Raw genomic sequence first — 24,540 nt, 5'->3', positions numbered from 1 at the left:
GTTGCCCGGGAGACCCTCGGAAGCTAACAATGCGAGGAGTCTCCGTTCCTTTTCGCTTCTATTGTTGCCTAAGCTCCAGCTCTGCCTGACCCAGCGGCCAGCGGCCTGTCGGTGAGAGGAGGGGCCGAGGGGAGGGAGGACAGGGGAGGGACGGAGGCGGGGCGAGGTGGCCGGGAGACAAGTAAGAGTAAGTTGAAAACTGACCCCGGCACAGGTTATTATCGGGCTGTTGGAAGTGGCAGATGCAATATGCGGGCAGAGATAGTGATGCTTAGTAACCAGGACTTATCTCCATAAAATGTGTGTGTACACAGGCCTTAGCAGCCTGAAAACCATTTTCTTCTCCTTTAAGATTTATTCATGAAATGGGCCAGCCACCACTCACACCTGCTGGTAAACTTTCCTCGTGTTTCTGGGGTCATGTCCAGCAAAAGAAGGGGTCTGTATTGGTTTTCATTAGTGACCGGCACCATTCTTCACTTTTCTCACCCTTTGTTGAAATGGCAGTGAAAACCCAAGGGGAGAAAGCACTGTAAAGGGGGCTGAAAAGACTGCAGGAGACCAGAGCCACTGACTTTTATTTTTAAAATGATCTCTTTTACTTGAAGAAACGTAAGGATTTTGGCTCCTGAGAGATGCTGTGGGACTTGAAAGCAGTAGACGTTTTGCTATAGATGATAAGAAAGATGGTCACCAAATGAATATCCCCCGACTTGCAGATCTAGTGAGCAGAGCCATGGTCCATCGTCCTCAGCAATGACCTTGACATTGGAACGGGCTGCAAAATCCACCCTTTCTCAACTACTCATCACATCCCCACATTCAGTTTTGCTTAGTTGTTTTATGTGGTTCATGGCCTGATTGTTTGTTTGTTTGTTTGTTTTGTCAGGGTACAGCAGAAGCTCCCAAGTAGCTGAGAAGTTCATGGAATCTTCCTATTGGCACAACTTTCGCTATTGCTTGTGTTATAGTGTGGGGTAAGGATGAGCAGACATTTCTCAAGCGCACTGTTTACGTACACAGCACGCTGTGACTTGACTTTAGAAAGTCAAGAGAAATAGGTTTGAACAATTGATGAATGTAACATAGAAAGGACATTTCGTTTGATAGCAGGAATATAGCTTTTGCGCTAATAAAGTGCTTTAAAAATTAGTGTGCAATTTTTAGTAATTAGCATGTAATTTTAGTTATCAATTGGTTCATAACAAACAGACTAATTAGATACCCCTGTCAGTCATTTATCTAAATGAAAAGTGCTGCTAAATTTTATTTGTGGGCATTGATCAAAGCTATGGGAAAAAGAGATTAAGATGAAAATCATGGGATTAAATTTTTAATTAGTTTGCCCCCTGAACAATTGCTTGCTGTGACACCATGATTGATTGGCTACTTATGCCTGCCCAGGAAGGATGTGGCTCTACTACCAGATCTCTGAACATAAAAGTGTTTTACAAAAGACTGAATATTTTATTCAGTTATCTTTCACTTTATTCCTGCTTAACAAGGAATTGAAAAGGAAGGCAACGTCTGGGATCTCATGGTCCTGTGTCTGGTAATACATATAAAGTATGAGATGGAAGCTTCAGTTAGTTCATTAATATCAAAAACTTAATGTGTCTAAAATAAAACTCTCCATTTCCGTTTTCCACCCTCTTCCCCTCCCAGAGTTCCTTATTTTAACCAGTGGTAACACCACACATCAATGTGCTCAAGGCAAAAATCCAAGAGTAATCTTGAATCCCTTTTCCTCTCATTCCACAGCTTGTCCATCAACAAGTTCAATCAGCTTTTCTTCCAAAACATATCCAAAAACCATCTGCTGTTCACATCTCTACCTTCTAACCCAGGCACCATCATCCTTTACCTGGTAAACTGCAAGCCCCCTTAATCTGGTCTCCCTGTTTCTAATCTCATGACTCATTTCCTCCAACGCTCCCCCCTCCCCAGTCCATTCTCCACATAACAGCCAAAATGTTTGTTTAAAGCATATATTAGATTCTGTAACTTCTCTACCTAGACCCACCATTATTGTCTTCCCACACTAATTGCTGAGCCCTATAAGACCCTACCTGATCTGGATTCATCTGTGACCATTCTCCACCTCTCCGCTCACTGTGATTCACCACACTGTCTGTCTTTCTTCAGTCTGCCAAGTTTGGACCTGCCTTAGGGCCCTTGCACTAGTTATTCCCTTTGCCTGGAACCCCAGGTATTTGCAGAGCTGAATCTCTCAGCTTAAATGCTGCCTCCTCAAATAGGCCTTCCTTCACCACCCAAACTAGTCTCCTATTACTTCCTATCACATCATCCTGATTCACTTTCATCCCAACACTCCTCATGATAGCTATTCTTGTATCTTTCATCCTTTGTTAATTGACTAACTCCTGCTACTAATATGTAAACTTAATGGAAGTAAAGATCTGGTCTTTCTTGTGTGTTACTCTATCTCCAGGGCCCCAAATAGTCTCCAATACATGAATGAAAGAATATATGAATGAATGGATTCTGTTGGCACCAAGCTGTTACCATCTCATCATAGGAAGGCTGGGAAAGGTCAGGGGACCAAATACCACTAGAGTAGACCTTAAGACACGAGACGGGCAAGGACACAGAATGGAGAGAGGCAAGAGGAACGTTGTCCGAGGTGGGGAGGCAGGGGATCAGTGAAGGAACATGGAAATGATAGAGTGCAGCTCTTCAGATATAGCCTAGAAATCCTAAAATGTGCGTGTGCCTACACACATACCCACACACGGTCCAGCTTGAAGAACAGCGGCTCTCAGCATCTGCTATGTTGTACCTGTATCTTCCAGAACATTTTCCTGCTAGAGATGCTTTGGCTACAGTGTCAAAAGAGTCTGAATCAGAGGTCTGGGTGGGGCCCACATGTCTGCTGCTGTGTAATGCTTGTAAGCTAGTCTCCTTCTTAGTCAGGACAATAAGGCTGCAGTAAATGCTAGCAGCTTGGAGAAGGCAGCGTGCCATCCTGCAGTGGTTCTATTAAACCACCCCGTCAGGTGAACCTGAGCAACTTTCCCTCCATGGACGCCGGTTTTCCTCAAATATAAAATGAAAGCCTTAGTTGGACTCCTGTGTAACTTTACAACTCAGACTTAACTGAAATTAAGTATGTGGGGTCTCCTCCTCCCTGAGGAGCAAGGGGGGCTACTTCTTAGAAAACCTCGAGCCGAAGGCTACATCCTAATTTGGTGATTCCACCTAAATGACATATTTTGTCTAAGAAGCACTTTACCACATTATGCCATCTAATATTTATATCGAGAACTGATGAAAATGTCAGGAGCAAATTATGCTGCTATGAAACTATGTGGAAGTGGCTCAGATTTATTCTCTGACTCAGGTGGATGGGAGGGGCTAGGAATGAAGGAGAGAAAGTGACTATCATTGGCGCTCAGGTGTAGAAAAATGAGGGAAAAATGGAGCTTGGACTTTAATCCTTTGATAAAACTTTCTCACCCCCAGCTGGTCACCAAATTCCTGGGATTAGCCTTCTCTCTTCCATTCACCCCTCGGTTGAACCTTTTGTCAGTCCTTTTCCCCTTCAAGGCTGCCCTCAACATTAAAAACAAACAAACAAACAAAAAACTGAACTGCAAACTTTATTCAGATCCAATCCAGGGCCCTACATTGCATTTCATTTTCCATGTCTCCTATTTTCCAACCTGTGCCAATTCCTCTTTGTTTCGTTGTCTTTCATGACCTTGACACTTTTGAAGAGTTCTTGTCCATTATTTTGTAGACTGTCCCTCAATTTGGACTTGCCTGATGTTTTCTCATGATTAGACTGGGGCTTTGTAGTTTCTGCAAGAAACCTTCATAGAAATGCTGTGTCCTTCTCAGTGTACCATATTGGGCTCCATGCCGCCAGTATGTTTCTTTACTGGTGATAACCTTGATCACTTGGTTTAGGTGGTGCCTGTCAGGTCTTTCACTGTAAAGCGGAGAATTCCATTTGTAATTAATGTATTTGGAAGGGGGAGAGGTTGTGAGACTCCCTCAGCATTATCTGTAACCAGATTTTCCTTCTATGTGCACATTGGGATGGAGGCGGGGCAGGTGGTGTGTTTTGCAGAAATCTTTGTTACTGTAAGAAAGACCTGTGGCTACATCTTGAGAGACATAAAGGAAAATGTGATATGGCATGTTCCTACTATGTCTGGGGTGGGGAGTGTGTACATTGTTAACTGAATGAAGTTCAGTTCTTTTTATCCATGAGTTCATTCAGCAAATGTCTGTTAATAAAGGCTAACTCTTTTTCTAGTATCTACAAATTGCCAGGCACTGGTATTAGGCTCTACCTCTGTTATCTCAGTTCATACAACACTTTAAAGTAGCTATTATCACCCATGTTACAGATAAGGATCCTGAGGTTTAAGGAAGCAAGTTGCTCAAAGGCATGTGGCAGAACTGTGACTCGAGCCCAGACCTATCTAACTCAAAAGTGTGCTATTTCCACGACACCAAGCTTGCTCCCCTCCTATGGGCCAAGCACTTTAATCAGCACTGAGGATACTGAAGCGTTAAGACACGTGTTCAGGAAGAGCTCATACTCCAGCAGAGGAGGTCTTCGGAAGAAGCACAGAAGGCCTGGGGAAGAACCATTTCTGGTGGGTATAGTCCTTTTTTTCTGAGAATCACTGAGCTGGTTTTCTCAGGTCTTTACTGAGTCACAGATTTGCCAGGCTGCCTTCAGCACAAATAGTTAACTAGAGAAGGGAGCTAAGATCGATGGCGTGCTTGCTCTGCTTGTTGCGGGCCGTGATTTATCTCAGCCACCCTATGAAGTGGGTATATTTTCTCCACTTAGCTCATGAGGAAACCAAGGCTCAAAGGGGCTAAATAACATACTGAAAGTCACCAGCTAGTAAGTGGCTAAACTGAAGTGTGATCCCAGATCCGATGGATTCCAAGGTCTTCAGGACCCCTTGATCCGCCAGGGGGGCTGGATTTCAGCATCCTCACCGCCAGTGGAACTGTGTGTCTGTTGACTTCTCCTTTGTAGAAAGGATGCTCGTGATCACATCATGCCTGATGGTCACTGACAGCATTGCATTTGTAACAAGCATTTTTGCTCAAACCAAAAGATCTTTGTGCAGCTTTTGCTTTTTTAAACCACCTCCTCCCACAGTCGATCCATGTCAACAGAAGGGAAATGGAAAGTGATGATTCTGAATCATTTGTGACATATAAAATGCGACTTTACAAACAAGCATGCTTCCCCAGGAGGTATGGCATACGGCAAGTCAGGTCTCCCTGCTCCCTGGCTTTTGATGAGAGACTTTAGTTCCTCCTGGAGTCAATGCTCAATAAATAGCATTTGCTGCTGCTGCTAATAGTTTGTGGTCTTCATGTCACAGGGCATTTGCTGAACTGTCCAGTGAAGGAGGGGCAGAAAAGGTCTGTCATTCTCCTGCCTCTTCCATTTTGACATCTCCCTAAATGGTCTTAAAGCATTGTGCTTTCTATTTTTTATTGGTTTTGAAAATGCAAAAGCAAGGTGGAGTAGCTGAACTTAGTGGTTGGAGAAGAAAAGGCCAGGGATCAGGATGGGGAGATCAGTTGGCGAGCTGACTTATTAAAATTACTTCATTTTATCTCTACCACGTATGGTTCACTGATTATCTTGACTCTGCTACTACTGTTCTAGTAGAGATGATGAGAAAGAATAACCAAAAGATGAGATGGTCAGTGGCTGTGAAAAAATACAGGGTATAAGGAATTAGAAGATGCTTTTGTTTTCCCCATCTTAGTTTGGAATCGCCAGACCAGACCCAGAGTCAAGGATTCAAGTGTAGGTAATTTATTTGGAAGCTGCAGGGACCATTGGTATGGAATTGGGGAGAATGAGCTGGAAAGGGGAAAAGGCCAATAAAGGGATGTGTTATCAAGCAAGTTGATACTGTGGTGACTGGAGCTTAATCCCACTGGTGAACCCTGAGAAATAGTGGTGTAGAGCACATGTGTCAGATTTATCCACCGTTCCCCCATCGCACCAGGGGAGGAAGTGGGGATATTTATGCACTACTTTCTGAGTGTCAGTGATTGAGGGCTGCTCCCATAAAGTGTGCTGGGCACACAGAGTGGATTCTTCAGCTTGGGAGAAAGCTCTCAGGCAAAGAGATGCAAATGCTGGCAGTCGGAAGTCCACCAGTGTGCACTGAGGTGGAAAGGCTTACGGATGTGGGCTGGGTACCAACAACATCCACTATGTTCCCGTAGAACAAAACAAAACATCCAGTCCTCCCCCAGGGTTCCCATATCATTAAACGTACCGCCATTTACTCAGCTTCTCATGCTAAAGACCTTACAATTTTCCTTGATATGTTTTTTGGTTTTGTTTTGTTTTGTGTGTTTGTTCTTGCCGCACATTCAGTCTATCCCCAAGTCCTGTGAATTCCATTTTCAAAATATATCTGAATCCTACTACTTCTCACCATCTCCATCATCATCTTTCACTAGATTTCTGCTATAGCTTTCTAGTCTGAATTTTTATTTATATTCTCATCCCCCATGTGGTAGCCAGAATAATCTTTTTAAACTTAGATCACTTTACTCCCCATCACAAAACCATGCAGGGGCCCTTTTTACTCTTAGAATAAAATCTGAAGTCCTTACCATGTTCTACATGATCTGGCTCCTGGCTATATCCCTGACTTCAGTTTCTATCCACTCTCCTCCTCACTCACAGTGCTCCAGCCAGATTGGTTTTCCGACTGCGTTCCTACCTCAGGGCCTTTGCACTTGTTCTTTCAACATAGCAAACTACTCCGTATGTTCATGTCGCTCAATCAGTTTATTCAGATAGTTGCTCAAATGTCACCTTTGTAGGGAGCACTTTTTAAAATACCCTATCCAGAAAATAGACTTTTCTCACTCTATTCTCATAACCTGGTTTTATTTATTTTTTTCCATAGCAGTGATCATGACCTGGCTGATTGTAGTTTATGTTTTTATTTATTGCCTATTCCTGAATTAGAATGTAAGTGCTATCAGTGGGGCAGACTCTGATTTGTTGCATTACCCCCAGCTCCTGGAGTAGCACCAGCACATAGTAGGTATTCAATAAATATTTGCTGAATGAATGGATTAATAACTGTTTAATGGTCCTGCTGAGATCAGTCAAGAATTTCCAGAACAGACAGCAGAAATTGCAAACCTTAGTTTGATAACTGCCTGCCTGCATCTTTTCCCTGAGCTGTCTCTAATGAAAAACACACACTCTTAGCAGAGTCAGTTGAAGGTCCTGGGGCTACTTCCAATATGTTCTTTCTTGAATCCATTGCAAATCACAACTTGTTCATTTTTCTTTTTGTTTGCCTCTCTGAGAACAACAGAGAGAAAATCAAGATGATCAGTGTGCTACATGTATGGTGATGGGGACCAAGCGTAGTCTTGTTCTTTAATAAACTAGAATGCGAAGTTGGTCATTTCCCCAAGTTCCTGGCATGTAGTAGATGCACAGTACATGTTGAGTGAATTGACAGTATCATCCCTTTGACATTTCTGCTGCTTGTTCTGCAGAAAATATTTCATTTTAAGACCCACACTCTTAAAGATGCCAGAAAGTAGGGGAACTTTCTTCATCACTGCCCCCCATCCCAGAAAACCCTTAACTTTAGCCACACCCATCTCTTCTCATACATACCACCCCGTGATCCCCAAAATAGTAGAGTCAGTTCTATCTTTTGTGTGTAGTTTAAGACTATTTAATTTAGTCCATTTTAAAAATAATGCAGGCTCATTTTAGAAAAGTTTATAAATTTTTTATAAAAGAAAAAGAGAAGAGGGAGAAAAATAACACATCGTTCTATCACCGAGGGATAACCAGTGTTAATAGGTGGATGTATTTCCTTCCAGTGTTTTCTATGTATATTTTTGCACAGTTTTAATATACAGTTTATCCCTCTTTTTTACTTAACATCATAACATAAGCATTTATTCGTAATATTCAACCCTTTGTACACATCTTTTTAAATAGCTGTGCAGTATTACGTTTCCCTGTTGTAGACCATTTTGCTTGTTTTCTATTTTTCATTATAAGTAATGCTGAGATAAACATCCTTTGACTTGTATCTTTGCTGGCATTGCTGATTATTTCTTTGGGATAGAGTCCCAGAAAAAAAAAAAATCACTAGTTCTAAGGATACAAACTCTTAAGACATTTTGTGAGATTTCATTTTGATTTCTAAAACTGTTTGAATGTGACGTCCGTAAAAGAGCTCCAGAAAAGCAGTTTGCCTCTGAGAATTTACTTCCAGTTTTGAAGCGTTTCAGACCCAGGCTGTTTTAGCATTCAGTTTCAATGAGCACAGAAATCTTCTGTAGCCTTCTCCACTGCAGGACTCTTCCCGCTCTAATAAAATGCAGCAAGAGCATTATAAAAATCGTTCTTTGGTAAACAGCCTCTTTTTGTGTTCTCAAGGATTGTTTTCTGAAGTCTTTCTGGTGGGTATTGTAGTCATGTCTAGGACTACATGTAGTATTTTTGCATGCCTGCTCGTGACATCTTAAAGGTTTAGTTATACTTTTATGTTTTTTTCATTGACGAAAGGAAGTCCAGATTTCATGGCAGTGAAACCCGCTTTTATAAGTCTGTCTGAGTCCAGCCTGAAAGGCCAGGACTCCCTTGGCAGGGACTGCTTTTGGTAACATCATATGAGTAAGGAGTTCTCTCCCTAAGGCTGGGCCAGCCTGGAAAGGGCCTTGCCAAAGATGGACAGTTTATAGATGGAGGGAAGCCATGGCTTTCATAGATAGGATGGGTAGGCATGATATAATATCACGATATCCAGGAGACATAATATCTGGATGAGCCAAGGGTTCTAGGATGGCTTGGAAAGTTATGGTACAGCCATCTACGTAATCTCATGCATGCAACCTTATTAAAAAGAATGAACCCAGCATCTCTGTATTGACCTGAAAAGATGTCCAGTCTCTTTTGTTAATTCTAAATAGTAAGTTGTAGAGAAATATATATGGTTTAATCCCATATTTGCAAAAAAGGCAAAAATTGGGTTCAGGGTAATCTTTAACATCTACATGAACGAAAAGAAATATGTGGAGGGACACACATAAGTCTGTTGGTAACTGGCTACTCAGGAATGTGGAACTGGGTCATAGAAGAATGAGGAAACCTCTGCTTTACACAACTCAACTGAATAATGTATTACAAAGAGCAGGTATTACTTTTATAACTTAAGAAAAAATGATGAAAGCTAAAGAAAGAAAAAAAACACTGGAGAGGAATGGAATGAGAAGGGAAGTTCATTCAGGAGCTAGTTGACAGGTAGGCACTGTGCAGGGTTGGGACCCCCCTCTTGGCGAGGCAGGTGCAGCCCCAGAAAGGCCAAGCTTCCCAGAAAACTGGGGCTGGGTGGGCCGTGTCCTTCCCCTGGCAGCTGTTAGAGAATCGACGGTGTTGGCATTCACCTGCGATGTCACACTTGGAAAGGCTTCTGGAAAAAATAATCGGAATGATCCAGACAGAGGCAGGAGTTGCTATCCTTCCTCTGGAGGCTTGAGGGAGGGTATCTGGGAGCAGAGAGGCAAACAGCCATTAAAAGCCCCAGAATGGAAAAGACTGATTCAGCCTCAGCCTCCTAGCGCACTTCCTAGCCATCTGTGAGACGGGCCCCAGGCTTTGAACTGGAGACAGTGCCCAAGCCTTTTATTAACCTTCTTCCCTCGGGAGCCGGGGACGAGGTGTGTGTGGCTCAGAAGCGACACAGCTTTCAAACATGATTTGTTTTATATTCTATTTGTGAATTAGGGTGTGTTTACAGTGAAAGAATGATTGAGACGACGACCAGCCTGCTGGAAATATAAAGGGATGATTGAATCTCCAAGTCTATTAAAGACTCTTGTCTTGCATCTTGTGGGATGACATTTATTGCAGAGACCAACTTGGCTGTTGTTTTTCAGTTTCTTTTCTTCCCTTTCTCCCTTTCTGATCTTTCAAAAATTAGATTTTCCCTTCCCCCAATCAGAAACTTTTTGAAAAGCCTCTGAGGAGAGTCAGGACGCCTGAAAGGAGCACATCGAGGCGGCATCGAGTGGCAGTTTGGCGCGGGGACTCTGGGAGTTGGCAAGTGCCTGGCACCCTGCAGTAAGTGCCTGGTCAATTGTTACCATCAGAACCTCTGTCATCCCCAGTTCTGCCACCAACTTGCTCTGTTTCCTTGGGCAAATCAGTTCATTTCTGTGGTCCCCCTGTTCCTCCCATGCCAGCGGAGCCCTCGACAGTTAGTAACTCCAGCGAAGCCCAAAAACGCAACTCAAGCAGTGCAAAGGCAATGCCAGTGATCAAAATAACCCACCCTGATTGCTCTGTAGAAGGATAATATCATTTCGCTGGGGACTGCTCTCAGTAAGTGGGCTTTTTCTTCTCTGAAGAGCCTGGAATCTGTTCCTCAGGGCTGCTAAAACTGGCCTTGTTCTGCGGTCTGATCCGCTGGCCGACCTGTGTCTACATTACTAAAACTGGCCGGGGGCCCTGGCACCGTCCCGCCACGTGGGCCGCCAAATCGCAAGGCCCTTTCTTTTGAGCAAATAGCATCGCACATGTTGCCATCAAGAAAATGAAAGCATTCACAGTGGCCCAGCGTCCAGCTTCTCTCTGTGGCCTTTTGAAACAATTTTGTGACCAGGGAGTGGCAGGAAACAAAGGTCTTTCTATCCGATCTGCTCACCAGGCCCGCGTCAGATCGTGCGGGAGCCTGCACCCCTCTTTCCCTGGTACCATCGGATTGTTATCGCCGCGCTTGTCTCCTCTCTTTGAGTAGGACGAGGCAGGCAGGCAGGCAGAGGAATATATTTCAACTGCCCTTGACTCTGTTTATAATCACCAACATGAAAGGAAGGGAAAGAGATTGAGTTTATAGGACTGGCTCTTTGTGTAGCCTAATTTATCTCTCTCCAGCAGCAGTGGGCTGAGCAGGTTTCCTTTTTGTTTCCAATGCGGGAAACTGAAATATGAATCTATGTTGATGAGAGAATAAAGGAATTGAAAGAGGCATAAATCTTATCTTCTCTCAACCCTAGAAGATCAGCTCTTTGTGACGAAGGGGATTATACTTCTGTAATTAACTGCTTTGCAGCTCCTGGTGAGGGCTGAATAATAGCACCCAGAGAAGTTGGATAAAAGGCGGGCAGGCGGGTGCAGCCGCCGATCGTGAACAATGGTCTCAGGGCTTGACATCCTTTCCCAGTGCCCAGCTCGCAGAGAGTCAAGCCAGGAGATATTTGTCCCCTGTCTAGCAACATTCACAGCAGAGAGAATAGAATTCCAGAACAAATATTTAAAGCTCATAGAGACCTGTTCCTCTGTAGGCTGGTAGCTGCCATGAGGTACCTTGAAGACCTAAGCCAGGTTTTACACCCTTTGTGCCCCAGCTGGACCTGTTAGGTGCTGACTAAAGCTTGGTGACGGTGACTGCCCCTTTCCAGCTGTGGGATTTGGGGAAAGTTGTCTAATTTCTCTGATCTTCAGTATACCATCCACAAAATGCAAGGGGTCTTGTAGAGTTTGGGGGAAGCAGAGTTCAGATCATGATAAACAGATTACTTATCACATCGCCTGGCACATATGGCAGGTGATCAATAAATGCTAGCTATTATTATTACACTGTGGAACAAGTGGGTGGCGAACTCATCACTGTGTACGAGTGCCTTATCATGCAAAGCACCATACGTACCTTGGTGCCTGAAAGCCCCACATCGTCCTTGTCAGGTAAGCAGGATTCTTTCCCCCATTTCACTGATGACAAAACAGGCTCAGACTGGAACAGTGACCTGCTCAAGGTAAAGAGCAGTAGAGGAGACTGGAAACTGGGTCTTCTGTCCTGGGCTCCTCCCCCTCCCCTCAGCACCAGCCTCCCAGGCCCTCATCCTGTTCCTCGACAGGTTTGTCTGCCCATCACTCTCCAGACCTCACCACCCCAGGATCAAACCTCTGGGCCATCTTTTTGCTTCCTTTTTTCCTCCCTGCTGCATGCTGGTGTCACTGGGTCCTAGAGATTCTTGAGATGTTTCCAGAATTTCTCCCTACTCAATCCTGCTGCCACTTATGCTGGCCCAGCACCTGGTCTCTTGACAACCAGGCTTCCTACAGCGAGCAGCCTCTTGAGTGGTGACTAAGGGAGGGCGAAGCTCCCTTCCCATCACCCCCCACACCAGTGCCAGCTGAGTGGTCCCAACCTCCACCTCCCTGTCCTTGCCTGCGAGGGGCCAGCACCCACAGCATCAGTTCCACCTTCCTTTCCTGGGACGCAAGGCCCTTCAGCAGGCCCACCCGAATTTGTCTTTTCTCACTCGCAGTGAGAACCCCCTGCTCCGGCTGAGCCTGCCTTCGTCTCCATCAGGTAGGCACCCCATGGCCTCTCTGAGGGCTCAATGGATTACATCCTTGATAAGGATGCAGATGCCCCAGAGGGGATGCTCCATTCAATGCACAGTCAGTGCTTGACAGAGCCATGGAACAGAGAGATCATCTCTTCCATCCACCCACGCGTTCTACAGATGGAGCTTGAGGCCCAGTGGCTCAGCCAAAGCCGCATGGTGAATGAGTTTCAGAGCCAAGTCTCACACCTAGGTCTTCTAGCTTAGAATTCAGTGCTCCTCCATTAGACCTCCAATGGACTGCATTGCCCTCAATGGTGACGGCAGCCGCTGGCCAGGGTGGTGGCGGGGGCACCTGAACTCAGTCTACACGTGGGCGGTGGAACTTGTGATTCACCAAAGGGACAGCCTGATGAGGGAAAAAGACTGAGTTCGGCCCTGGGGCAGGGCTGTGGTGGGCAGGATCTGGGGGGTGGGGGGGATGGGGTTGGAGACTGAGATTTAGGGAGATTGTCATGGAAATCAGCGATTATAAGGCAGATGAAAATGCAGCTGTATACTAGTCTGGCAATGTGCTATGGGAAGGTAGCAATTAACTTCTCTACTCTGATGGGAGATGGGATCCAGGAGGGCTTTGGGGAAGAAGTGGCCTGTGACTTGGGTCTGAAGAAGCAGGAGGGTGATGGTCAGTGGCTGTCGGGGGCAAGGAGTTCTGGATTGGGGGAGCAGCATGGACAGAGGCAGGGAGGCCAGACAGCCTGGGCTGTACGTGGGGAGTAACACAGCTGGCAGCAAGGGAACCTGGAAGAAAGCAGAGGAACCTGAATTGAAGTTCTGACTCTGCAACTAGTCTGACCAGCTCAGGATCTGGGCAAGTCACTTTATCTTTCTGGATCTTAGTTTCCTCATATGTGAAACTGGCATAACGATATTATCTGTTTCCTGAGGGTTACTGTGAGGATGAACCAAAACAGTAAGGCACCAAATATAGGGCCTGGCACATAGTAGGTGCTCAACAAAAGGCCCAGTATGGCCAGAGAGTAGGTCCTGTTGGAACACAGGAACAAGCAGGGGTTTGGGCGATGCTGTATGTTTTCTTTTGCCTTCCAATGGGCCCTTTCCCCTCCTTCCGGGAGCTCCCCAGCTGGCCTGGGAGAGCTGCTTGCCCACTTAGAGTTGCCAGGATGTTTGGCCATTCCCGTGTCCAGAACGATCTTCTGGTTCTGTCATCATGCTTAAGCTCTTCCCAGCCTGAACACAACTGGGGCTAGCGTGCCAGGTCTGGGCATGTTTGCTGGCAGAGCCCGTGTTTGGGAGTGACAGCTCTGTTTAGGTAGAAACAGACACTGAAAGCAGCTGCTGGCTTCTCTGCCTTGGTAAACACGGGGTAAACCCTGCCACTCTGGGCTTTGCGTGGGGACGGAGCACAAGGCAGGCCCTACTCACGGCGGCCTGTGGGGTAGGGGAAGGCCATCCTTTCAGCGAGTGTCCAGCCTCCTCAGGCTGGGGCCAGGTTTAGGGGTGGGGGTGGGAGGAGTTAGAGGCCCTTCCTTCCCTCTTGGCCTCTAGGTGTCAGAGGACTCACCAGGCACTTCGTGCCATTTAATATCTGTGGGACTTCAGGTCAATTTTTCAACCCCTCTGGATGGGCCAGTCAGCAAAGGCAATTCCTGGCATGTCCCTGTATGCTGTTCCTCTTTAGTGAGTGGTGGCCAAACTTACCTATGCATCAGAATCACCTGGGTGAGGCTAATTAAACATTCAGATACCCAGGCCCTGCCCCAGACTTACTGAGTCAGAATCCCTGAGGGCAGGGCCCAGGAACCTGCATTTTAATGACCTCTCCAGGTGATTCTGGTACAGGCATTCCAGGAACTATACCTCCATAATCTCTGTCTGAATTCCACCAGGTTCCCTGGGGAACCAGGAGAAAGAGATAGTTAGAAGGAGGGGTTAACAGGTGATGTCAACACACCACTCCTCTTCACATGTACATCTGCAGTTATGCTTTTTTGGCGTTGGCGTAGAAACAGAAGCTCTTAGATGTGTGTCTCCTTAGAACAGATGCCATTACTGTTCTAGGATATAAAAGAGTGATACCCCATCCATTAGACTTACCCCATTTCCAGTCCATCCACCCATCCTCCATCCATCCATCCATCCATCCTCCATCCATCCATTCATCCATCCATCATCCATCACTTTTTTAGTACCTGCCTGTTCTGTGCCTGGCTCTGGCTGGGCTTTGGAGACACAGGGAAGAATAAGATCTGGCTCCTGGCCAGAATTCCCCATCTAGATAAATAGACACACAAATCGTCCTAATATAGGGGGATCCCTCCAATGAGCAATGTCTCAGGTAGGTACAGGGGTGGCACAAGGCAGGAATGATGGCTTCCACTGGCATGGAGAATGGGTCAGAGAAGGCCTCACAAGACAGCAGTTTGTGAGTAGGTCATGAAAGGGAGTGGGAGTTTGCCAGATGGAGAGGCTGCGTGTGAGGGTGTGTAGGAAGGTAGGTGACTCCTATGAGTGAAACCCCTTCACATCCATTATGAGAGCAGAGGCCTCTCTTCGGGCTCCATGGAGCCCACATTCTGATGTTTATCTGAAGCTGCATCCTCAGCCTCGTCTTCTGGTCCTTCAGAGTGGAAGAAACCGCTCTGTAGTGTGTGTTGCAGGCTCATGGCAGCTATCTCTTACACGGCGAAGTTGTTGTGGAATTAACAGGTAAACAGCCATCCGAGTTGAGAGGCATGGGATGCTTAAGAGCCTGTGTTCAGGTCCTAGCTCTGCCTGCAACTCACCAGGTAACTGAGGGCAGGTCTCTGAGCCTCAGTTTCCCTGTCTCTAAGATGGAAGGTTGGCTTCCAGTTCCGCCAGTTTCTGCCTGGAGCACGGCCCCGACACCCTGGCATCAATATACTTGTTAGCAATGACCTTTCTTCCCACTCCAAGCTCATCTGTCTCAGCATATCAGCAACACAACATCTTGCAGGATTAGTGTATTGGATTTGCGCCCCCAGCATATTCCCTGCAGCCCAGAAGTGGTTTTGCAGGGAAAATGCAAGGTGGATGTATGCCTGAAGGTGGCGCTGTGGCTCCAGTTGCGGAGCTGCTCCCTGGAGCGGGTCTGTGTTTTCAGAACATCTGTGCAACTATGCCCGGTTGATGGCAGGTTCTCTTCTTTCATGGAGCCCTTACGGTCCAGTATACCCTGCGCATTTGAAAGACGCAGCCAGGCCAGCTCACTCGGGCCTCCCCACCTCCTGGGCCCCTTCACATATCTTCACATCTCTCTGTTTCCCTGTGGGTCCTCCCTTCAGGAGAGGAGGAGGAAAGCCTATTGTGAATGGCTTGGGGGCGGAGCAGGGGTCTGCGCCGGTGTTTTTCTGGTGCTCATCGCAGGCAGGAGGCCCTTGGTGTGGAGCTGCTGTGGGGTCTGTGACATGATTTGTTGTGTTTGGGTCACAGCCTCCTTGACCCGCATCCTGACCCCCGACAGTGGACTTCCCCCCCGGGGTGATGATATTTTGAAAGCACTCCGTACTCTTCCCACTGCTGCCTTCTCTCCATTCATTTGGGTTCGCTTTTTAGCTGAGCCACTGAATAACGAATCCAGCGGGAGAAAATGATGGGGGCAAGAGGAAGGAAAGAGGAAAGCGCTAACATTTATAAAGTGCTCGCTGGGTGCCCAGCACCTCCACGAAATAACTACAGCCGCGAATTTTATACTTTCAGCTGCATCACCCTTTCCTCCAACCAAATTCACAAGCCAAACCTGCCACTTAAACCAGACACACCAGGGGAGCTGCTCCGGTGGGATGGGTGGGGCGCCAATGGGCCCTGCCCCTCACCCCCGTATCCTCTCCCTTCCTCCCTCCCAGCAGCCCCTCTGGTGCTTCCACCAAAGCTGGATCTAAAGCACTGTGCACCTTAATCTGTATATCACTCTTAAGAGGCAATAGTCCCCTCATTTTTCAAACGTAAAAGCTGCGGCCCAGAAGAGTGAGGTGATTTGCCAGAATCCCATGATCAATAAAAGGCAGACAGCCAGGCTGTGGGCCCAGGCGTGCCTGACTCCAAAGCCCCTAACTCTGCCTGGAAGACACTGGGTGCTCTGCTGCCCAAGGAGGGGCAGGAAGGGGCGGTGGCTCCCCCCCACCCCCACCGGTGGACGGAGGACCAGGCCAGATACACCGGACGCGGTTGATGCGGATATCTGGTAAACTGCCTGCAAAGAAGGAACCCAGATAAGACAGGAGGACCGTGGAAGATGGGAAACACATGGGGGTGGGTTCTGCGACACCAGGGACATGATCGTTCAGCCCCCAGGCACGCTCCAGCTTGGCTGACTTCAGAAGACACCAACCGGCCATGTGCTAGACATTCAGACTCAAGCTTTCCAGGCCCTGATCAGACTGTTTTGTTCCAGGGCAGCCAGGATTGGGGGCGGTAAAATATGAACTGGATCTCGGTTCCTGCTTTGCAGGTGGAGGGGAGATTGTGGAAGAATAGCAAGATGCTTAAAAAAGAACAAAAAAGTGAAGTCATGTGTTTGCTTGCAAGTTTTGGTTTGCTTGGAATCTTGTAAGGAGCAAGGATTTGGAGTCAGAAATCTATGGGTTCAAAGGTCATCTCTACTGGTTTGATCTGACTTCTCTGAGTCTCAGTTGCCTGCTTTGTAAAACGACATCACCAACAGTGCCTGTGTCTCCGGGCTGCAGTGGGGGGATTACATGAGCTCTCGAGTGGGGAAGCATCAAATCCGGGGTGTACAAAGTAAGCAGTGGTTCTCTCCCTGCTCTCCTAACTCTTCCCAAAGCCCATTGAATTGATGGTATGTCCTAAATGGATGTGCTTCCAAGGGGCACTTAACAGATGGGTTATCTGATTGTGGTCAACTGTCTGAAGCACTCACTTTTTCATCTTATTATGTGAGATGTGACACTGATCCTCAAAAGTGTAAACATAGAGTCTCAGAGAGCTCAGGATGGTTGAATCCAACTCCTTCATTTTAGGGAGGGGGAAAGTGACTTACCCAAGGTCACCCATTGGGTTAGTGGCAGAGCTGGGGCTGGAACCCAAATCTGTTGACTCTCAGCCCACTGCTCTGTCATCCCAGGTGAGAAGGAAGGTCCGCAGGATGCTCTCTTGATCCCTTCTGGTCCATGATTCCTACATCTGTGAGGAGAATAGAGGGAGGGGTTCACCAAGGAAGACCCATTGTGTTCCACGAACCCCATCATGTGGGGTCATGTGTTGGGGGTGAATGGGGCCTCCGTTATGGGACTGAGATCTCGGGAGCCGGGACCAGTCCTGTCATCAACCAGAGTCAGCGGTGGAGCAGGCTCCTACCACAGGTGTAAGGAGGTTGTCCAACTTGGAGTTGGTTCCATCTCTGCCTCTTACCAGCTGTGTGACCTGGGCAGGGAATTTCTCTCTCTGAGCCTGTCCTGATCTGAGAACCAAGGAGAATAAAAGCATATACCTCATAGGTTACGGTTAAGATTAAACAAGTTAATATAATAATAATAGCCTACAGTTAGGGAACACGTACTATGTGCCAGGTTGAGTTCTAAACTCTTTATATGTATTTGCTCATTTAATCTTCATAACAACATGTATTTCACTACTGAGGAAAAAGACTCAGAATGGTTAAGCAGAGTCCAAGGACAGACACACAGTTGGAGAGGACAGAGCCAGATTTTGAGCCCAGATGGACTGGCTCTGGCATCCCAGTATCTTAACCACTCTGCCCCTTGGCCTCTCAATTTAGGCAAAGCCCGGTGCTTAGCATGTAGGTCTCCAGAAAAGTCCATCCCTCCCTCCCTCTCTTTTCCCTTCCTCTTCACCCACCCCCTTCTTGTTCCCAAGAGTGGGTGGGTTCCAAAAGCAGCATGCTCTGGTTTCTCAGACATCGGAAGTCCCCCCAACTTAACCATTTCACCTTGAATAACTTTTCTTCTCTGTTTTGTTGTTGGTTTTGCTTTTTACATTTTTTTTTTGTTGCTTAATCAAAAGCACAGCTGAACTGCCAGCAAAGCAAATCTCTTGATCCTGTGCTCCTGGGCACCAGGTGAGCCTCTGCTCAGCTAAGCTCCCAGTGCCAGTCAGCCAAGGGGCATGATTGCCTGGCTTCGACTTGCACGCATGTGTGCTAACTCCCAGCCCACAGCCAGCTTCCTGAATACGAACAACCAATTGGGGAAAAAATACGCCTTCTTGTTTGTGGGTTTCTGGTGACACTCGTTCAAGTTCCTGGTTAATATAGAGACCTTGTCAAGATGTCCAAATACTCTTCTTAGCACAGAAACTTGTCTTACCACCCGTATCCACATAGCCCCAAAGAGCAGAGGGTCCCAAGCGACAGGAAAGGCTCAGCCACTGAGTCTTCCTGAACCCCGACTGCCCTGAGGCTCTGGTTCCCTTCCAGCCACTTGCAGGCCATGGGCCCATAGAGGATATAACAAGGAAATAGAAAAGAGTGCTGAGTGAGACCAAGCTGCATTGTGAATAAAGGCAAATCAGGACAATGGAGAATCTGGCCAAGCTGTTTAAAGGCCCAAATGTATTGCTTTTTCCAGTGGCCCAAAGGAAAAGCAGTCCGCCTTGGGGATCCGGATCCCCTACTGTCACGGCTGGAAGGGCGAGGTCAGAGACTCCTGTGGACTGGATGCTAAGGTTGGGTCTCGGACCTGCCTCTGAGCCTGCAATGCCAGCATCGACATTTGTGTTTATACAAACGGTTAGCAGAGCCCCCAGTTCCCTCTTGTCTTCCCATCTCTGCTTGTTGAAACCCTGCCTGTGCTTTGGGACCCCTCTCCAATGCCAGCACTTCCAGAAAGACTTAGAATCAACCCCTTTTTCTCCCTTGTACCTCTCATCATAACCTCATCTCTGACCACCTTCTCCCTGGCACTATGGCGTCTTATACACCTGCCTTCATTTCGGAGATGCTCGTCGAACTCTAATTACATGGCAGAACCAGAGCTAGTCACTGGTGATGAGAAAGATACAATCCCTGTATTACTTAAAGAGCTCACATGCTCGCAGTCTAGCTGAGACAGACAAGTCAACGCATAATTAAAAACGGTGTGGAGGCACATGCAGACTGCCTTCAATGCCGAGAGGCCAGGCCATCTGCCTGGTGTAGGGGCAGGGGCGGGGGGGTCCCGGAGGACTTCCCAGAAGCCATGATGCCTGGCTTACCTCTTAAACGGTGGGCTCCACAAAAGGGCAAGGGGATGGGGAAGAGGGAGAAACCTAGGGGGTGGAACAGCACGTGCAAAAGCAGGGAGGTGCAGGAGAGCAGGTGAGGGAACCCCAGTGAGCTTAGATGGCTGGAGTGGAGAGTGTCCTGGGCAGTGGCAGGAGGTGGGATCAGGCAAGTGGGTAGCTGTCAGATAACAGAGGACCTAGTAAGCGCTGTTCAGCAGTCTGGGCTTTATCCTGCAGATAGCGGAGCACCATGGAAAGGGTTTTAGGAGGCAGGGACCTGGACAGATCTGTGTTTTAAAAAGACCACTTGGGCTATTGAGTGAAAATGGATGGGTGCAAGGCAACAGGTGAAGCAGGGAGACCAGGTAGCAGGTGGTAGCATTAGTCCGGCTAAGAAGTGATGGCTTAGACTAGGTGGTAGCAGTGGAGGGATGAGAAGTAGGATTCTACGTCAGTCTAGGAGGTAGAATCGGCAGGACACAGTTGTTGGCGGGATGGGGGAGGGAGAGAAGCAAATCGGGGATGACTCCCAGAATCTCAGCGCCGTCGGCCAGGTAGAAGATGAGGTCTGGGGAGGAAGGATGGCATTTAGTTTAGGGAATGCAGATCTGAGGAGCCAGGGGATACCACCAGGCGCCTGTGACAGCCCCTTCCTGCTACTTCTCCTTCTCCCCAGGCTGCCCTCTCTGTGGATCTTCCTCTGACTTACTGCCTACGCTTACGTTCAAGGGGTAGCCTGAAGTTGGGCTAATTTTTTTCACCTCCGGGCGCCAGAGACATTTGTAAAAAGTTACCAGATAGATGCACCCCTGCTGAAGGTGTTCGAGCTGGACCCCAAAGTGCCATGCCTCTCTGGGGTGTTTGTATCAATACTTCAAAAAGAAATCCAGGAGAAGAAGGACACAAAAGGTAGAATGCCAGCGTTGTCAGGAGGGAGATTTGGCAGGAGTCCTTCTCCGGGGTCTGAGAACACACTTGCTGGGCTTGGTGGACCAGCCAGGCCTGGGGCCCTCCTTCCCGCATCTTTTCCTATTTGGCCCCTTGTCCAGCTCTGCAACCTTCACATCAAGCCTGCACCACCAGCTTCGAGACCCCAGGAAGGTTCTTTGTCCTTTCTGGGCCTGCGCCCTTATTCATAAAGTGTCAGAATTCCGCTCTTTTTCTTCCCCTCCACCCATTTTTCTTCTTCCTTCCTTGGTGGTTAAGAACAAGGGCTTTGGAATCAGGCTGATCTGGGTGTGAATTTCAGTTCTTTCACTTTCTACCTTGGTGTTACTTTACCAGGGCCTTAGTATCCTCATCTGTAAAATGGGCACAGGAATAGTACATACTGTGTATTATTACTGTCCATATTCAACAGGATGGTGCTTGGAGAGCTCTGAGCTCAGTGCCTGGGACCCACTGGGTGCTCAAAACCTGCTAAGGTCATGGTCACCATGTCATCACGATTCCCCTCTTTCCTCTCTTCCTCCCTGATATTCTTTGCAAATACTCCCAATATAGGGGTCCCACTGGCCTGGGCTGCCACCTGTCCAGTCTGGAGGCAGAGGGCTGGACTGGATGACCCCCTAGGTCTTTTTCATTTGGGAGTCTGGGATCTCAAAGACTTGGGAACATTCTCTGTGAACTTTCCTCACCTCGATTCTCGGGGTGATTTGGGAGCTGGCCTCTGTGGGTCTCTGTCTCTATCTAGTTTTTCCAAGTTCTCTGGAGGCTCCCTCCCCCATCCCCCACTTTTTGCATCCCCTCCTGTGTCTGGACAGGTTAAGGCATGCGCTCTCAATCAGCTGTCCCAGCCCACCTGCCGGCTCCCCAATTACTGGGTTTCTGGCTTGGCTTCACTCTGCATTTCCCGAGAATGTTCTGAGGAACTTCATATAATCTCCCTGCCTGCCAGCGCTCTGCGTTTCTGAAACCGACTTCAGAGCAGAGGGAAATGGTTTTGGCAGAATGAGCTTTCGCATTCTCTGTGCCGCCTCTATGCCTGGCAGTTCCTGGTGCCCAGGGAGCTCGGCTCTGTGGGATGCCTCTGTTGATTGCCTTGGTCTGTCGCCCTGTGTTTCAGTCATGATTCTCCAGAGAAATAGTGCCAACAGGGTGTGTGTGAATGTGTGTATGTGTGTATATATATATTACACCACCAGGTATCATGGTTGGGGTGTGTGTGTGTGTGTGTGTGTATACACATATACGTACGTACATATACTAGATTTATTTAAAGGAATTGGCTCACACGATTATGAAGGCTGGCAAGTCCAAAACCTACAGGATGGGTTAATAGGCTAGAGACCAAGAGAAGAGCCAATGATGTGATTCAAGTTGGAAGGCTGTCTGCTACAGAATTCCCTCTGGCTTGGGGGAGGTCAGTCTTTTGTTCTATTCAGGTCTTCACCTGATTGGATGAGGCCCACCCACATTATGGAGGGCAATCTGCTCAAAATCCACCAACTTAAAAAACATGAATATCATCTGAAAATACCTTCGCAGAAACATCCAGAATGATGTTGGACCCCATATCTGGGCACCATGGCCCAGCCAAGTTGACACATATAATCAACCACCACCCCCTATTATTGGCAAACATACCAGAGAAATAGTCCAGGCCTCAGGGATGCCTCTCCCCACCCTGTATATATTACAGACCAGGTTCCTGCTTTCCTAGAGGATCATGATGGAAAGGGACCAGCAACCAGGCGTAAACTCTGCCTCAGCCAGTCAATGCCCCTTGGCCTGCAGCAGATCAGGCCTGGGGCTGAAGGCCTGAGGGGCTGAGGGGCTGAGTGGGAGACACTGAGCATCTCTATAATGTGAATTGGGGGAGGGGGTTGAGGGATGTTGCTGCCCCCATGACCTCATAGACATACCTTCAAACCTGGTTGTATATCAGAATCACCTTAAATGCAGATTCCCAGACCTCACTATCAAGGGAAATGCCTGGTTCAAAATACCAGGGCCTCTGACTTTTTAGCAAGTACTTAATGTATTGCCATAGAAAATATCATAATGAGAGTAAAGTTATGAGCATCTCCTGAGGCCAGACATTCTCATCATCTGTGGTGAGGCACCTGGTCCAACTCATAATTTCATGCTGACTCAACTTTTTGCCATGTCACTTGAATGACTCCTGTGATAGAGATCTTATTCCCATCAAGGGAGCCCCTTGTGTTTTAATAGGAAACACGTGAAGTCTGGCTTCCCATACCTTCCAGCTGCTGGTCCTCGCTCCAGCTCTTAGAACCAGAAGGAATCTGTCTAATTGCTCATCCACTGGAGAGCCCTTGAGGTATTGATGACAGTTCTCATTTCCTGCTGTGTCTTCTCTGGGTGAAAAATACCCAGCTCCCTCACCAGGCAGTGTCTCTCTCAGTGTGAGGTCCCAGGAGTGGACCCTGCTCAGACCATTGTTTGGCCCCGGCAAGGCCTAGCAGAATAATCACCTCCCTCCTTCTGGACACTACACCCCCATTAATGTGACCTCTGTGTTAGCCTCTCGTGTTGGCCCCATCATGCTGTGGGTGGAATCCTCCAAGTTTGTGCCCCTAGCCTATATCCTTACCCTCCTCCACTTGACTTAACTGCCCCAGTGGAAAAAAGAGCTTCCTCAAGGGCCTGAGGACCCCAGAACCTTCTCTTCCATTTTGAAAAACCCAAATTACAAGATGTTCTCCAGGCATCTGAGAACATAGGGTTTGCTGCCCCTTTGGACCGGCCATCTCTGAAGCCAATTCTAGTGCCCTTCATAGAGGAGACAACACAGTGTAGTAGGAAGCTCATAGCTTTGGGCCAGGTGGGCTTAGGTTCAAATCCCAGCTCTACCAGCTGTGGGACTTGGGGCAACTGAGCCTCAGTTCCTTCATCTGCAAATAGTACCTGCCTCTTAGGGCTGTGCTGAGAATTCCAGATAAAGTGTCAAAGCAGCTCACCCAGGGCCTGGCACGTGTAGGTGTTGTAAGTCTGAGTTCTCATCTCCTCTTGAAGGACTTAAGTTCTCTTCTCCTTCCTTCTTTTCCCCATCAGATCCCCCAGTTCTAGCCCCTAATGCTGAAGAGTCTTATTAAGTAAGCACACCAGAGGCTCCAGGCAAATCTTGGGGCTTTGGGCACATGGCCCCATGGGCAGGGACAAGCCTCCTCCTTTCCTCTGATCTCGCTCCCTCATCTCAGACCTGAGAAGGGCGACCAGGAAGCCACTCTAGAGCTCCTTCCAGCTCTGCCCATCAGGTCTCCCCACAAGCCTCCCAGTCCTTTAGGACCCCAAGCCCTGGAAGGGAGTGGGGCAGATGTGAAAATCATCTCACAAGCTCCCTAAGACAAGGGAGGACCATTCCTCTTGCCACTCAGCCCAGATTCATACCCTCATTGAGCCCTCAGGCACCCACCAGCCCCTCTGTGGGAAGGCACAGGGACACGGAGATGGGAAATAAAGGATCTTTCACCTCAAAATACTAACAGGCCAGCAGGATGGACAGACAAGGAAACAGGTAACTGTAACCCAGGTTGAAAGGAGCTATCCTAGAGACAGAACACACAGAAAGTGCAGGGGAGCTTGAAAGATGGGTGGGGCTTTTCCTGGTGGATGGCGGGTTGTGGGGGGAGGGGGCAGCCACTCTAGGCCAAGGGCACGGCATGGGCAAAGGCCCAGAGACTGGAAAGACCAATCAGTTTGGAATGACCTAAGAGTTCAGCGAAGCTGGAGGAAGTGGCTGGACGACAAGAGTGGAGGCAGGGAGGCCGGTTGGGAGTCTACTGTGGTGACCCAGACTGGAGGCCACAGGGACATGAAGTAGGCCAGTACCTTGGTCCATACGAGGCATTTGGGAACACAAAGACCAGCCAGATGTGGATCCTCCTCTCCAGAGAGACATCCATCCAACCATTCACTCATCAGTCAGTGTTAATTGAGCACGGATACTGTGCCACGCTGTGTTACAGTAGGGAACTTTCCAGGAGAAAGAAAAGGCCT

General features: G+C 47.8%; 1 long non-coding RNA gene across 1 annotated transcript; it reads left to right on the top strand.

The window, feature by feature from the left end:
- Positions 1-2: 2 nt before the first annotated feature.
- Positions 3-12,784, top strand: LOC309606059. Its single transcript, XR_014231634.1, has 3 exons — positions 3-111; positions 890-4,628; positions 9,987-12,784. It is a non-coding gene; the product is annotated as an uncharacterized lncRNA (long non-coding RNA).
- Positions 12,785-24,540: the final 11,756 nt, after the last annotated feature.

Source organism: Balaenoptera borealis, assembly GCF_965194805.1.
Source record: "Balaenoptera borealis genome assembly, chromosome: 11".
NCBI lineage: Eukaryota > Metazoa > Chordata > Mammalia > Artiodactyla > Balaenopteridae > Balaenoptera > Balaenoptera borealis.
The sequence above is the reverse complement of the archived record's forward strand: the minus strand, read 5'-3'. Positions and strand labels throughout refer to the sequence as shown.